Source organism: Hypanus sabinus, unplaced genomic scaffold (assembly GCF_030144855.1).
Source record: "Hypanus sabinus isolate sHypSab1 unplaced genomic scaffold, sHypSab1.hap1 scaffold_377, whole genome shotgun sequence".
Classification (NCBI taxonomy): Eukaryota; Metazoa; Chordata; class Chondrichthyes; order Myliobatiformes; family Dasyatidae; genus Hypanus; species Hypanus sabinus.
This window is the reverse complement of record NW_026781269.1, coordinates 171,949-178,275: the sequence shown is the minus strand read 5'-3', so window position 1 is coordinate 178,275 and position 6,327 is coordinate 171,949. Positions and strand designations below refer to the sequence as shown.

Here is a 6,327-nt window from a genome sequence, read left to right as displayed (position 1 = left end):
AATCAAATCGGACCAGTTTGATAATTCACCCTCATGCGGGTGTGAAAAAAGTCACTTCAATATTGTATTTAACAATTTCTGCTGCAGAACAATACGATTAAAAACTGCAACGTGATTTATAGTAAATTGCCTAAGGTCGTGAACCCGCCACGTTACCAGTTATAGTTGCTGCCCCGTTTTCTGCGGGTTTACAGCATTTTATGTTCACCTGAGACTCACATAATCTGCTGCTGTTTTAAAATCTATTTTTCATGATGCCTTTAAATAAATCAACCCTTGGCATTCCCAAACTCGACATTCCACAATATAAAGAACATTATCACGTATCTGGAACCTGGTTCAGTCCCAGTCAGAGTTACCAGCAAACTTTTAAATGGGTTTGGTGCACAGCTGAGAGAGAGGAGAAGGGTCACGCTGATGTGGATGGTCAGGGGGTGAGCAGGGCAGGGGAAGGGCAGGGTGTGGGTGTGGAAGTTGAAGAGGGGAAAGTTGAAGATGTGTTTCACTGTTTCAGGCAGGTAGAGGAAGTGAGAAGGAGCGAGAGAGAGGGCTAGGGAAAGATAGACAGAGAGGAGAGAGGAAGAGGTGAGGAGAGAGAGAGAGCAGAGAACAGGAAATGGGAGAGAGGGTGTTAGAGGAGGAGAGGGAGAGAGCGGAGGACAGAGAGGGGAGTGAGGGTAAGATAGAGGAGAAGATTGTGAGAGGAAGGATCTAAAGAATGGTGAGAGGGTGAGTGAGTGAGAGAGAGCGTGGGAGTGGGATAAGTGAGAGAGAGGTGGAATAATAGGGGGAGAGAGGAGGGAGTACGGAGTGGGGAGAGAGTGAGGAATCAAAAGTTTAAGTACGATATGATAATGTCCCGATGGTGATAAGACTAATAATTCAGTGTAATAATCACTGAAGGACAGGCAGATCAGCTACTGTAGCCATTATACTTGTTTACAGGACGGCAGGCCTGGCGGCTCAGAATTTCAGGGTTCCGGTGTTTTAGATGCAAGAATCTGGGCGGGACGAAAGGGGGGTTGCTGCGTTACTAGTCAGGGAAAAGATCACATCATTGCTCAGTCAGGACAGACTGGAGAACACAGAACAGCTCAGCACAGGAACAGACCACATGGCCCACAATGTTGGGCCAAAGCACCTCAGAGGCAAATCGAAGCACACAGACACTAATCCCTCCTACCGACACCATGTCCATATCCCCAGTCTTCGTTACATCAATGTGCCTATCCAAACGTATCTTAAAATCCTCTAATATCTCTGCCTCTCCCTCCACACCAGGCAGCACATTCTCTGAACACGACTCTGAATAAAGAAGCTTACTCCTCACATTCCCCTTGAAGCCACCCCCTCCTGCCTTCAATGCGTGCACTCTGGTATCAGACATTGCAACCCCGGGAAACAGATAACCCCTGTCCACTCCATCTAAGCCTCTCATAATATTTTCAACCTCTATCAGATCTCTGTTCAGCTTTGTTGCTCCAGTAAACAACACATTTATTCAGCTTCTCATGATAACTCATACTCTTTGTACAGGGCAGCATCCTTGTAAGCCTCTTCTGCACCCTCTCCAAAGTCTCGACATCCTTTCCATACTGGAGTGACCACAAATGTATCAGTTCTCCAGATGTGGCCTTATTAGAGTTTTATAAATTTGCAACATAATCTCAAACTTTTGAGCTCAATGCCTCGATTGATATTGGCAAGCGTTCCATAAGCCTCCTTAACCACCTTAGAACATAGAACATAGAACAGTACTGCACAGTACAGGCCCTTCGGCCACAATGTTGAACCGACCCTCAAACCCTGCCTCCCATATAACACTCTACCTTAAATTCCTCCATATACCTGTCTCTTGAACTTCACTAGTATATCTGCCTCCACCACTGACTCAGGTAGTGCATTCCACGCACCAACCACTCTCTGAGTGAAAAACCTTCCTCTGATATCCCCCTTGAACTTCCCTCCCCTTACCTTAAAGCCATGTCCTCTTGTACTAAGTTGTGGTGCCCTGGGGAAGAGGTTCTGGCTGTCCACTCTGTCTATTCCTCTTAATATCTTGTACACCTCTATCATGTCTCCTCTCATCCTCCTTCTCTCCAAAGAGTAAGGCCCTAGCTCCGTTAATCTCTGATCATTATCCATACTCTCTAAACCAGGCAGCATCCTGCTAAATCTCCTCTGTACCCTTTCCAATGCTTCTACGCCCTTCCTATAATAAGGCGACCAGAACTGGACACAGTACTCCAAGTGTGGCCTAACTCGAGTTTTATAGAGCTGCAACATTACATCGCGTCTCTTAAACTCTATCCCCCGACTTATGATAGCTAACACCCCATAAGCTTTCTTAACTACCCTATCTACCTGTGAGGCAACTTTCAGGGATCTGTGGACGTATCCCCAGATCCCTCTGCTCCTCCACATTACCAAGTATCCTGCCATTTACTTTATTGTCTTGGACCTCACACTTCTTCAGGTTGAACACCATCTGCCACTTTTCAGCCCACTTCTGCATTCTATCAATGTCTGTCTGCAATCTTTGACAATCCTCTACACTATCTTTCTGAATAACCGTACCGTGTGGAACCTTATCAAATGCCTTACTAAACTCCATGTAGATCACATCCACTGCACTACCCTCATTTAAATGCCTGGTCACCTCCTCAAAGAACTCTATCAGGCTTGTTAGGCACGATCTGCCTTTCACAAAACCATGCTGACTGTCCCTGATCAGACCATTATTCTCTAAATACCCATAGATCCTATCTCTAAGAATCTTTTCAAACAGCTTTCCCACCACAGACGTAAGGCTCACTGCTCTATAATTACCTGGACTATCCCTACTACCTTTTTTGAACCTTATCGACCTGTGTAGCCACTTCCATTGAGTTATGACTTTGGATCACGGATCTCTCTGCTCAGCAAAACTGTTAAGGATCTTGTTCCTGACAGTGTACTGTCTCCTTGCATTTTGCCCTATCGAAGAGCTGCACCTCAGATTTATCTGGATTAAACTCCAAGTGCTATTTCTCAGCCACATCTGTGACTGTTCTACATCACGCTGTATTTATTGGCAGTCGACAATTCCACCGGTCTTGGTATGATACTTAGATGTAATAACCGACACTTCTGCATTTTCTGCGGATTATTTATACACAGCACAGACAGCAGAGGTCCCGATGCAGATGCCTGCGGAGTTCCACTAATTCCAGACCACCGCCTCGAGTTAGTCTCTTCAGCCGCTACAACCTGTCATCCATGCACAAACCAGTTCTGAATTCAAACAGCGAATTCGCTGCGGATCCCGTGCATCCTCCGCTTCCGGATTAGCCTCCCATAAGGGACGGTCAAATGGTTTACTAAAATCCATGTAGACAACATCCAGTGCCCCACCGCCATCAATCTCTCTCATCATCTTGTCAAAAGCTTCAATCAATTTGGTACGACACGACCTAACAAACACATAGCCAAGCTGGCTCTCCTAAATTAGGCCATAGTTTCCTAATGCTCAAAAGCCCTAACCGAATAATTTCCTTCCGCAACTTCATTCCACCTGACGTGAGACCCATCGGTCTACAGTTCCCAGGATTTTCTCCTTAATCCTTTCATAAAGAGAGTTGCAAAATTATCGGCTTGCCTGTTCTCCGGGGCCTCGCCGGTGGCTTGAGAGGACAGAAAGATACTGGGCAAGGACCCAGCAATCTCATCTCTTGCCTCGTAAAATAAAATGGAGTAAATCCCAAAAAGCTCTGGGGACCCATCCACCTATCAAATGTTATGGGTAGTACAGCAGGGAGTGGGGTTGAGGAGGGGTAAAAAAGGATCAGACATGAGTAAATGGCAGAGCAGACTTGAAGGGCCGAAAGGCCTAATTCTACTCCTATGTCTTACGGTCTTTAGCCTTAATACTCATTAGGAGGCCCAACACCCCCTCGTGTGTTTCTCTTTGATCAAAACTTCTGGAGTTTAACTTTTCCTTCCTGACTATTTTTGATCAGATTTATTCCAGTTGAGTGTGAATACATATAGCCGAACGAGTTTGATTTAATTTCAGAAGAAAGTCAGTTCCCTGTACCTGAAGAGGTGAGGGACGCTGGAACTGAAACGGTACCTACGCCGGGCAGTCCTGTTTACACACGGGGCGGAGCTCAGATCCTCCCAGAACCGGGACTCGATCAAATCCGCATCCTGGGACTCGCTGAGTTAAACAGAGAAACTCCGCCCCACTGGTTGCGATGAAAGAAAAAGGAGAGATCCACAGGGAAATCCGGACAGAAAGGTTAACGCAGCCTGTTTGTTTTCCTCTTTAGGGTTGCTACATTGATCCCACTCCCGCCTCCTCCCGCTGTCAGACCCGTCCTGAGCCGGTGGGAGTTAGTGTGACCCGGACTGCGGCAGTCCCGCTCTACCCCGGCTCACCCGGCCCTCTTCATCTATAATGAGCGACGGACACATCACAGCCGAGTGGCCTCGGGAGCAGCAGCTCAGACTCAACTCTCCGTACAGAGTGAGCACATCGGTGCAGGACCATTGTCGGTCACCCGGGAACTCAGACTGTGATTTCCCGGGACCACACTGAACGCCGTCCGGTTACAACATCAGAGGTAAGTGTTGTCTATGATTCTGTAAAATTATTCAGCGTTTACAGCGAGGCTCGGCTTTGGTCGGGATTGGGAGTGAATTTCGTGGGAGAAGGGAGTTCATGATAACGAGTCAATTACTGACCAAATGGATTCAGAGAAACGAGGGTGGTTTCTACCGATTGGGAGCAGAGGGCGTCTTTCACCCCGGTAGTGAGATGTGAAATATCCCACGGGCCAGTGACCCGTCACCGATTTCTCTCAAACAAGAGGAAAAAGCAAATGCTAGAAATCCGAACAACAGACACAAAATGCCGGAGGAACTCTGCAGGCCAGGCAGCGACAATGGAAAATAGTACAGTCGACATTCGAGAGCCCAGTAATGTTATTTACATTGTGCCTTTGGTTCTACTGTTCTTCCCTGTAGAAGAAGGGGTTAAATGCAATATTAAACTTTCTTCATATTTGAATAACAGTGTTTTGTTGAACCGGTTTGGATTTGAATTCAGTGGAACGGCCGCTCCCTGTTCTAAGGAATGTGACAGACAGGCAGCTGCTTGCTCGCAGACCCTGAGCACCGAGTCTCACAGAACAACAAGCCGCACCTTCCAAATCAGTCAATCATCTGCCCTCTTCCCCATTCCAGTCCAGTCCTGATGAAGGGACTCGATCCGCAACGGCGACTGCTTACCCCCATCCTTAAATGCTGGCTAACCTGCTGAGTTCTCCCAGCACTCTGTGTGTTGCCATGGTTACGTGTGATACGTGTGGGGTTGTGGGCGGGATTACTTGTAAGAAACGTTATACAGTATTTACACTGTCAGAAAGCTCTCACACTCTTGGGGAATTGGCTTAAGAATAATTCAGCTTCGGATATTTATTTCGGATCTTTATTTCCAAACAAGTTGTCCCTGTATTGAATCGGCGATCAAGGAGATATTTGTTTATTTTGAGCCATTTCTGGCGGCTTTGCTTTTTCTGTTCCCAGTGTTAGAATTTTCTGAGTTTCTGACTCAACACATTTCTGAGGTAAGAAATGCAGATGTAGTGTATGTGCATTTCAGCAAGGCATTTGATAAAGTAACCCATACAAGGCTTATTGAGAAAGCAAGGAGGCATGGGATCCAAGGGGACCTTGCTTTATGGATCCAGAACTGTCTTGCCCACAGAAGGCAAAGAGTGGTTGTAGCCGGGTCATATTCTGCATGGTGACCAGTGGGGTGTTTCAGGGATCTGTTCTGGGACCCTTACTCTTCGTAGTTTTTATAATTGACCTGGATGAGGAAGTGGAGGAATGGATTAGTAAGTTTGCTGATGACAAAAATGTTGGTGGTGTTGTGAATAGTGTGGAGGTCTGTCAGAGGTTACAGCGGGACATTGATAGGATGCAGAACTGGGCTGAGAAGTGGCAGATGGAGTTCAATCCAGATAAGCGTGAAATAGTTCATTTTGGTAGGTCTAATATGATGGCAGAATATAGTATTAATGGTATGATTTTTGGCCCCGTGGAGGATCAGACGGATCTTGGGGTCCGAGTCCATAGGACGCTCAAAGCTGCTGCGCAGGTTCACTCTGTGATTAAGAAGGCATTTGGTGTGTATTGGCTTTCATCAATCGTGGAAATGAATTTAGGAGCCAAGAAGTAATGTTGCAGCTATATAGGACCCTGTGCTCAGTTCTGGTCTCCCCACTACAGGAAGGATGTGAAAACCATAGAAAGGGTGAAGAGGAGATTTTCAAGGATGTT

At 46.5% G+C, this 6,327-nt stretch overlaps 1 protein-coding gene across 1 annotated transcript in view; it reads left to right on the top strand.

Annotated features, from left to right (window-relative positions):
• The first annotated feature begins 4,518 nt into the window (after positions 1-4,518).
• The window catches only part of LOC132388669 (NACHT, LRR and PYD domains-containing protein 3-like), a 60,016-nt gene continuing 58,207 nt past the window's right edge, over positions 4,519-6,327 (top strand). The window contains exon 1 of the mRNA XM_059961043.1: positions 4,519-4,604. The gene's annotated coding sequence lies outside the window, so the exon portion shown is untranslated. The remainder of the gene's footprint in view (positions 4,605-6,327) is intronic.